Below are 10,736 nucleotides of genomic sequence, written 5' to 3'. Positions count from 1 at the left end.
TGAAGTGGTATAATATTCACATGAGGACTTCCACCACCAAGTTATGCATGTTTCATTGACATATCCTTAAGACAGTACCGGTTTGGCATGATGATTAGAATCTTCCTAAATGCAGACAGAAGCATAACCTCTTTAATATAATATGTTACAATGTTACAATACAATATTATATTGTAATTACTTTTTCCATTGTGCCTGATTGGATGGCACTGTCTCAAGTCAAAAAAGCATAATACGTATGAAAGCACTGCTAAAATCCCCCCTTTAAACACACACTTTATGAATACACTTTATGAGATAATCTGTGATCCAGATGGTGGTGAGGCTGAAAAAATGTTCATTATTAATTTCTCTTTGATAGAGAGTTTTATAAACTAAAATGCTGGGATTTCATGCCAGTGTATGATCAATAAAGAAAAATGTTGGCAATATCTAAGTGTGTTGTCATGGAAAACCTGGAACTTCAGTGATTAATAATAGGATACCTTTGAAGATTTGAAGAATTGCTGTATGGAAAGAAAATATACCTTTTTGTTTTACTTTGTGCCATATTTCCTTTAAACAAATAGGCAACGAAACAAAAGTTAGCTCCAGCCGCATGCAAGAAGATTTGGTGAGTGTAGTTTCTTATCTTCACTCAGTTCTGGATTCCCTTCACTTTATTCACTTGTAAATGCAATTATGGTGATGTGCCAGCTCACACTTTGTTGCACCACTTAGGGCCTTGGTCCTCAAGCTCCTTGGGAGTTTGAGAAGCAAGGTAAGTGTATGCGGGGGCTGGGCAAAGGCAGCAGCACTATCCCCAGGATCCTGCTGCCGCCAGGGCTAATTGGGGTGATTTTCACTTACCCGAGCAAGTTCCAGCCTTCTGGGAGTGTGGGGAGCCCTACAGAAGCCTCTGCAGAGCTCCCCAAGCCTCTAAAAAAGGGAAAAACAAAAATTGGAACTCACTTCCTGTTTTCCTTTTATTTGCTTTACAATTTTGCTTGATAGGCTCTAGTTTTGGGTGTATGACATACCACCTTATATGCTGATTCAAGCAACTTCCTCGTGAGGCAGCTGATGCTATGGCTTCCTCATGAGGAAGCTGCTTGAATCAGCATATAAGGTGGTTATGTCATACCCCCAAAACTAGAACCAATTGGGCAAAACTGATGCCATTCGTGGATTCAGCGTCCCAAAATTATCCTAAGTTCATTCAAACATCCTTGGTAACTAAAAAAAAGTGGGTTTTTTTTGGGGGGGGGGATAGGTCTGTGAAATCTAACATTGTGAAGTGCAGTATTCCCCTCCCTGCCAGTGCTTTGCAGCATGTTGAAGATCTGGGGTCAGTTCAAACCATGCTTTATCACCTGAACAGTCGCACCCGATGCAAAAAGAACTGTGTGTACATGCACTGCACACACATCCTGGCCCCTAAATTCATCTCTTGGAGAGTTTTCATTAGTGCAGCCTGCTTGTGGTTTAGATGAACTGCCTATCCTACATGATAAAGGGAAATGCTCCTGCACTCTTTCAGAAGTGGGTTGTGGGGCCGGCACTATGAGTGTGCAAGGCTCTTATTGCGTAGGACTGGTTCAGATGATAAAGTATTTTCTGACCTGGCCCCAAGTCATCAGTTTTGGCTTTTAGGAATTTGGTAAAACTTGCCTTTTTCAAAGGTTTTTGATTTGGAGTGATGGTATGCTGTGCCTGTGTGTGCATTTTGATCTATTAGTTAAAAAAATATATGCCACTTTTCATTTGACAACCTCAAAGCACCTAGTATCAATTTAAAAATAGCAAAACCAGCTCTGCAGATTGCTAATTTATGTTGTTACTGTGTTCTCTGAAGTGTTATCTTTGTTGTATTTATTTTTGTTTATGTTTAGTTTTATTGTAAGCTGCTTTGTGCTGCAAGTGGTGGGGGGGGAAGCAGAGTAATTGAAAATGAAATAAAAACCACAAATAAAAAATAGTGAGAACACACTGAAGCACCACTACTGAATAATGGAAATTCTTACAATCTGGAATGAGTGCTTTAGTTTGCTAGGGAATCAAACTACAGTGTTGCCACATCCTAATCTCTCACCTATCCCACCTCAAAAAAAAAAAAAAAAAAAATTAAGTTACCTCAAAGGTTAACATACTTTTTCTTAATCAAAAGACAATAATGTGGGCTGACACAGGTTTTATAGAATGCCCCCCAACAAGAACATGCAGACTTATGTAACCAAGAAATTAGGTTATTAATAAAGATCATAAGATGGAAGGCAGAGAAATAAAAAGACAAATGTTGCTTTTAGCTTAACATAGTCCTTATTTGTCCAAATAAGCAGGTGTTTAGCATACTTGGTTACAAAGAAATCCCTAACAAAATGCAGTCATTTATAAGTCAGAAATCCAGGCTTCCTTCTACCACAGGTAAAGAGGCAGTGAAAGCCAGCTCTTTCTCAGGCAGCATGGCCAAAGCCCAAACTTCAAGTGCTTTGGCTGTCTCTTTGTAGACTGTCAGCTGAGCCAGGACACAACGTGATTCTTGGATGGTGGAAAAAAATAGACCAGGCATGTTCAGGCTTGTTCTAGTGGCAATGCACACTTAGCGTCTGGGTTGCCAATTCACATCTGGTAATGTTTTGATACTGTCTGGGGTTATCAGAAACAAATGCCAGGAGTAAGGCAGTAGCTACATGCAGTCTGACCTATTAAAATGCAGGCAACTCTGGTCAATGCAAGCTCAGACTGATAGAAGCAGGGCTTTTTTTCTAATGGAATGCGGGGGCGGGGGGACGGAGTTCCTGCACCTTTTTGCAGGGGCCCCTCCCCTTTGGAGGCATTCCAGGAGGGGGGGAGCAAAATAGAGGCATTTGTTGGGTGGGTGCTGGGGGGTGCAGGGTGGGCGGGCACCTGGCCCCTGTCTGACCGCACAATGACACCCTCCTGCCCCCATCTCCAAGCTCTCGCCTTAGCCCAGCCCGCCTCCCCTCCCCCTGCGCTCTGCTTCCCAGTGCAGCTTCCAAGCCGGTGGAACATGAGGGGGACACGCGCGACGCCTGAGGAGGACAGACAGCCAGCCAGCCAGGGAGACGGGCTGCAGCACCCACAGAACGCCCAGGTACTGGCTTGGCGGAGGAGGAGAGGAAGGAAGCTGGCTGGTGCAGCCCCTGTGCCAATCTGCAGCACGAGCCTAGGCATGTCTACTCAGAAGTATGTCTCATCGTGCTCAATGGGGCTTGCTGCTGGGAAAGGGTGCATAGCCTTGCAGCCTGAGAGCCCAAGCATGTCTACTCAGAAGTAAGTTCCATTGTGTTCAACGGGGCTTACTCCCGGGAAAGTGTCATAGCCTTGCAGCCTGAGTAGACAGGCAGAGGCAGGGCTCTGAGGCTGCAGTCCTGTCCACACTTTCCTGGGAGGAAGCCCCACTGCCTCTAATGGGACTGACTTCTGAGTAGACAGGCACAGGATTGGGCCCTGAGGCTGCCATCCTATCCACAGTAAGCCCCATTCACTAAAGTGGACTTCTGAGGAGACATGCATAGGATTGGGCTCTTAGGCTGCAATCCTAGGCACTTTCCTGGGAGTAAGCTCCATTGACTAGACTTACTTCAGAGTAGACATACCTAGGATTGGGCTCTTAATCCTGGCAGAGATATATATCTGCACCCGTTTTCACATGCTAAGGGCAGGTGAAAAGGGATTCTACGTGTGTACAATGTGCTGTCCAGCCTTGCCAGAGATCCTCCTCATCCTTTCCCCACAAGCATGCCCTCCGCCAGCCAGCGTTTGCAGCTCCTCTCCAGCAATGCACAGCAGCTGCTCAGGGCAGCAGAGAACATACAACTGCATGCCAAGTGCCTTCCCAAAGACACAGAGTATTCTGATACCTGAATTAAACCATATTTAATCGCTTGTTTGCAAATGTAGCTGTTTCTATGTGCACCTAAGGACCCCTATTGTGTAAGAATTCCTTTTTTGTTCTTACTCCCACAGTTGCTTAGAGTAATTTTACTACATGGAACTCATGTAAGCCATTTTTCGGAATTCACTGCTTCCTCTCCTCGAAGTAGTGGCACACTACATACTACACGCTACAAGTGCACCTGTACAGTATTTTTCCCCATGTGTAGAAAAAGTAGCTGGGGGAAGGGGATGTGGAGACTGACAGCCCAATCCTATGCATGTCTACTCAGAGGTAAGTTCATCTTTATGGGGGAAGCACATAAAAAATATTTTATTTCTCCAATAAAAAATGGTTTAAAAATAAATTAAATAAAAGATTAACAAGTTGTGAGTTCCTGCACCTTTTTATTTACAAAAAAAGCACTGGATAGAAGAATACAGTATATATAATTTAGACAGTGTAATCCAATATATTCCCACAAGTACTCTCAGTGCATATTAGACGTAGTCATTCCTAACATTATACTGTAGAGAGAAAAGGGTTAAAGCTAACTTACAGCACAAGCCTACACATGCTTCCTCAGAAGAAAGGTCCAGTGTGCTGAAAAGGGCTTACTCCCAGAAAAGTGTGCATACTGTAGGCTAAGCCTTAGGCTGCAATCCTAAGTACACTTACCTGGTAGTAACTCCCATTGAACTCAGTGGGAATTACTTCTGAGTAGACATGCACAGGATTGTCCTATTTGTTTAACTCAATTCTGCCCAGCCCACAGGTGTACACATTTGATCCCTGTTGTGTACATGCAATGTTGGGCAGAAATGGCTTAATTTGCAAAACATGCCTACATAAGAATTTAATCAGAATTACATACTGTAACAGGTATTCTGGTGATTATTGGGTGATTGTTGCTGGGTGATTGTTGTTTCTGTGAACTAATCACAGGCCTACAAAATTGAGGGTCAGAAAAGTTTTTCCCAAACTTTATGGTGGTTTGATATGAATTTGGGGTGCAGATTCCAAAAATGGCATCTGTTTTGCCCTATCACGTCTGGTTTTGGAAATATAGTATAGCCTCATTAGTAAGTGGTTTGAGCAGCTTCCTCATGAACACACTCAAAAAAGGTCAAAAGAGGAGTTGCAAGACCTGTGATGCTGGGCCCAGCATCAGGCATATCAGGTGGGAAAGTTGGTCTGGATTAAGGACCACAGGAAAAGGATATGAGTGCCAAGCTACAACAGAAGTACAAAGATCCATACAGAATGACGATCAGAATGTCAGAGGTGCTATATATCCGGCACCATAATGAACTTAAACTGTACTTGGGCCCCGATACAACTAGATAGCAGATCAACCTGTGCCCCCAAAATCCAGAAATGACCCAGAGAACATTTTTTCACCAAATAGACCATTTCTCAAAGTTGCAAAGAAGTTCAGGCATCAGAGTCTGATATCCAAACCTGGGCTTTGCAAATGATGCTGGAAGAGGATCCAATATCTGACTGAGGCGCAATCCTAACCAACATTCCAGTGCTGACATAAGGGCAATGCAACTCCGAGGTAAGGGAGAAAACATTGCCTTACCTTGAAGAGGCCTCCATGATTGCCCCCCAACTGCAGGATGCAGCACATGCCCCATTGGCACAGCTATGCCAGTGCTGGAAAGTTGGTTAGGATTGTGAACAGTCAGTCAACCAGCTCAGTTTGTTGTTCAATTCTGTGGCACGTGGTATGGGAAACCCACAGAGGACAGCAACCACCTGGAACAGGACTCTGAAACCCCTGACTCAAGCACTCTATCTTGAATCAGGGGTTTCAACTACAAAAAGAATACAGAGCTCCTTGCTGGTTGGATGTTCATTACATTGTATGTGAGGATGCATCCTTTTTTTTTTTTTTTAAATCAAGGGGGAGCATTGTAATGGGACTGCACTTACCAATAGCCCCCACTATTACCTGGAAAGGGTGGGGGAGGCCCTGCTGGAGAGAAATAAGTTGTTAAAGGAGGAAAGCTGAAGGACAGAGGGAAAGGTGGAGAGTTACAACCAAGAAGCAGGTCTATGGAGGGCTAATAAAGGTCTAGTGAGGAGTGAAAGATCCTTGGAAGAACAGAAAGAGCAAAGATAGCCCCTGGATCTGTTACACAGACTGACCTGGGAAAGCCCCAAGATTAGGAGTCCAGTATACTGCTTCACCTACAAAGCCCATAGATTAACTGGCAGCCACAGGGGCCTGGATACCTTATCTTCACTTTTTGGATCTTCTTGTATCTTATCCCCAGGAGATTGCAAGCTTCTCTTCATGCCTACTTTATTTAAACTCTCTGTTATTATTAGGTAGGGGTCAGCATGGTTTTAGGAACACCAATGTTAGCTATTGTCATCAGCATTTGCCTCCTATCTTAACTGCATAAGATGCTACTAATTCACCCTCACATTACAGTCTATTTCCCTTGTAGGGCTCTGGGTTGCAGAGCACCCTCCAGGTTTTGAGAGGCAGCGGTAGGGCACTGGGGCAAGCTGCCTGTTCCTCCTGGGTCTTCCCCAGGTGGCGGACAATGACACGCTTTTCTAAATTAGTGAGAGAAACAAAAGTAGTGCATGCTGGCAAGTTTTGAAAGAGGTAGGAAGAGAAAGACTGGAAAAAAGCTAAAGGAGAGAGACAATGCAAGAGTCAAGGCTTTTTTGAGGTGCAACACTGCCAGTTACGGATGTAGCCTACTGTAGCAGGAGCATGCTACCTAACTCCATCCAAACATTTAAACCTGTATATTTGTACAGAAAGCAAATACAAGTGGGACCTCTTTATCCGCACCTGCAGATTTAACTCAGCAAACGTGATGGACCTGTGCTGGAGGGCCATACTTGACCTCCTGGATGCAATGGGAAGTGCCTTCCAATCATGCCCGGGAGGCTTTCTGAGGCCCAGGGAGGCCACACACTGCCTTTCTGGGCCTCAGAACATCTCCTGGAGGTGTCGAAAACACACTTTTGGTTTTTGTGAAAACCACACTTCTGGTTTTTGTGAAAACCAGAAGTGCCTTTCTGACAACTCCAGAAGTGTCTCCAGAAGAAGACATCAGGAGGTCCTCTGATGACTCATCTGCTGATTCCATTACCTGTGGGTTTTGGTGTCTGGTGGGAGGAGGTCTGGGAACAGATTCCCCCAAGGATACTGAGAGCCAACCTGTATTGCAAAGATGCCTGACATCTCCAGTTAACTTTCTTCACATCTCTGTTATAAGAAGCCTATATTGTGCTATAGCTCCTGGAACTTCTCACCACTCAGAGAAGGGGAGTATGTGTTTAAATAAATAATACAGCTTAATTTTAGGACTTAATTCCCTGTATTTTTTTTTAAAAAGACTTTGGAGTTTGGCTTCACCAGCTGCCTCTCAAAATGCACAGCTTAGGTGGTTGTTTTCTTTCAAGGACATAACAGAGTGACTTTACCCCATAGCACCGCAAGCTGTGACTAATTTCATGTAAAACCATATTGATTAAGAATAGAAAATGAAGAAGAAACAGATTTCAAATGTGCACATACTTCACACAACCTAATCCAGATGGTTCAAATTATCAAATAATGTAAATTGGTATAACTCTTGGTGGGATTGTTCTATTCAAGAAGAGCATACTAAAATAGAACAGGCAGTATGTATTAGGATTTTTCTTTTTTTGTTAAAGATAAACTGATTGAATCACACTGTCCCAAAACAGTCTAGCAGCTTATATTCACCGTTAATTTATGATCATCTGTTTGGTGATGTTTCACATTTTTACTTAGGAATAAGGCATTCCTTTTTCATGTTTGTCTCTGAGAATGACAGCTACTAACTTGTATAATACTTAGGAGCTGGATACCTCTAAAATATAAATGATTCACTAGTACTAAACTGAACTGTTGTTGGATCTCACTTCGCAAGAATTTAGAATTAAATTGTATTGCTTTATTTAAAAGCAACTGTACATTGTTTATTTGCTGTTTGAACTACAGTAAGCAATGGCTTATTTAAACTGCATATTTTAAACTGCATATTTAAAACTATAGAATTGTTCAGGGTCAGGTAGTGAAGGCCTCCCTTTGCTAGGCCAGGATCTAGCAAAGGCTAACTACAACAGAGATGTGGCACATGTGCCTGGAGAGTGCAGGCAAGTGGAACATTGGCCCTGCTGCATTACTTCTGGCTAAACTGGAAGTTGCTGCAGCCACAGATGCCAACGCATCTGGCGATTTTAGGAGTTGGGTGGGGGCTGATGGGGCCAGGTGAGCAGGTGGAGTAGGTGGCAGGACTTCGCAGCCTGCTGCTGGTCAATTATGAGGGCCAGACTGAGTACTAGGGAGCTGAGGGTCTGACCAAGGCCATGGCTGTAGTAGGCCAAGAATTAGTGCCTGGGGAAACAGATCCAGTCAACTGGGGGGGGGGAAGGGAGTGAGGAGGGCCAGGTTATCCCTTCCCCTGCCCTGGACTCTGAGGCCTTGCTGCCAGGCCACCTCCTCTTCCCGCCAGGGTGGAGCAATCTTAATGCTGCAGCAAAGCCGTAGGCCCAAAGTAGGACCAACCAGGGCCATGGGAGGACCTTAGCTGCCACCTGTCCCTTTGTCTGCCTGGGGTGGAGTACCACATAAGAATATTAAACCTAAAAATCCAAATACATTTAGCATGAGTGTTTGTGCAATTCATCTTTAAGTGCAGTTATTGCACAGAGATAATTATTCCAGAATATTTTTGATTTACAACACTTTTTATTTACAACTGCATGTCAATAAAAAATGAACATGAACGTCATACTTGGTATTTGACTACTACAATGCTCACTGGTCTTTCAGGATTGGAGAGAAACACCACATAAATTGCAGGGATTCTGGAAGGGAGAATGCATCTGAATACTAGGTGTTCTTTGCTTGCCTTGTTAAGCTCTCTCTCTCTCTCTCTCTCTCTCTCTCTCTCTCTCTCTCATATTGCTATTCTATCAAACAGTATAGCCAAAAAAACAAGAAAAGGAAAACACAACTGCCTCATGTAACAAAAAGTGGATTGCACTGGGAATCCTGCAACAGAAGGTGTACACTGTAACAAAAATGGATTACACTGGGATTACCTGTGGGAATAAATAGCTTGTTGCAAGCATTTCAGAAAACCAAATGTATTCTTCTTAAATATACGGATGTTTTGCCTTTCTTCTGTATCATGGGTCTCCAAACATTTTGGCTAGAGGGCCGCATCAAATATCTGGTGTGGTGTTGAGGGCCAGAAAAAAAATTAAATATAAAATTTAAATAAATAAATTAGAGATGAAACTTAGATGAGTGAATAAATGAATGAATGAATGGGCTCATTCACTCAGCCTCTCCGGCCCTCAGAACACCCTCCAGATGCAACCAGAGCATAACACTGGTCACGTTCAGTTGAGTGGGCCAGAGGCTTTCAGGGGACAAGAGGCTGGCGGCGGGCCAGATAAAGGCTCGCTGTGGGCCATATCTGGCCCCTGGGTTTGAAGACCCCTGTTCTATATTACAACAACACTGCTTTTGTATGCATGATAGACCACAAGCCCACTGCATATTATCTTGATAGGCATTCCTTCCCTGTTTTGCTTTGGGTTATGATTGCTAATATTCACTACATATATGAAACCTATTATATGTAAGTTCAATAAAAGAAAATCTTCACTGTCTGCGCTTCTTCTCTGGCCATTATTATTACAGGTTGAGTCTCAGTATCCACAAGGGTTCTGTTCCCAGAACCCATGTGGATGCCAAAAATCATGTTAAAGGAAATCCATTTTAAAAAGAATGTCCTTTTGCTCAGGGATTTAAAAACAGCCTTGCTGATCTTTGTAATGTAAGACAGAGGCATCAGGCAGACAGTCAATCAATCAATCATTCTCCTTCCAGACGCTTAGAAAGGCTTCACGCTTAGGAGAGGTAGTGAACTTTCACCCTGAGTACAGCATGGGGAAAGAATGCAAAGAGGAGGTGATAATCACTTGCATTCTTTCATGTGCTAGGGGGAAGGGATGGGTTGCTTTCCTCCCAGTGAAGCTGTTCTAAGCACCTGGAGAGAGAATGAGTGATTGATTGCCTTATGACTGCCTTCTCCCGCATTAACAAGGCTATTGTTAAATGAATTTTTTCCTTTAATTTAAAGGGCCCTTCTCATCATGTTGAGACAAAACAGTGGGCGAAAAAATGTGTGGATAATTAGGTTATACCTGTATTCATTACTGAGAATAATTTGGTCACGGGAAGGTGCCAAAAGTTTATGGGCCCTAGGTGCCGAATGACCTACGTACGCCACTGCTCTGAAGTAAGGATGCACAGGGGGCTGCATTGTTCAACTCCTAATCCTAGCTTTGGGAAACAGATGCTGCGGCCAGGTAATGCCCTCATGTCATGACTATTACTGAGAATAGGGCCTAGGAGAGGGGGTAAAGGGGGTAATTTGTTCCCAGGGCCCAGGGCCAAAAGGGGGGCCCAGGAGCCAAAGGAGGGGCCCCAGAAATTTCCTGGGATCTGACATTTTCCTGTCTACTCAGACTTGTTGCCCGTACGGGATGCTGGGGACATTACCATAACTTGGGGTGCTGGGGACACTACTGATGCCACATGGGTAGGTAGAACTGGCTCCAAAGACTTTTCCAGCTGTCTCTACCCTCCCCTCGCCCTACTTTGCCCCCCCTGCCCCTATTCTGCTCACCCATCACCACCCTTCCGGGCTCTGTTTCTCTCCCCCCTTTGCAAAGGCGCCCCCAAGAAATTTTGTACCCCCTAATAAAATTCCTCTCGGAGGCCCTGAGTGAGAATAATTTGGTCATGTGGAAAGCGCCAAAAATTTATGGGCCCCAGGTGCCAAAA

The sequence above is a fragment of the Tiliqua scincoides genome, chromosome 6 (genome assembly GCF_035046505.1).
Source record: "Tiliqua scincoides isolate rTilSci1 chromosome 6, rTilSci1.hap2, whole genome shotgun sequence".
Classification (NCBI taxonomy): domain Eukaryota; kingdom Metazoa; phylum Chordata; class Lepidosauria; order Squamata; family Scincidae; genus Tiliqua; species Tiliqua scincoides.
This window is presented reverse-complemented; position numbering follows the sequence as displayed.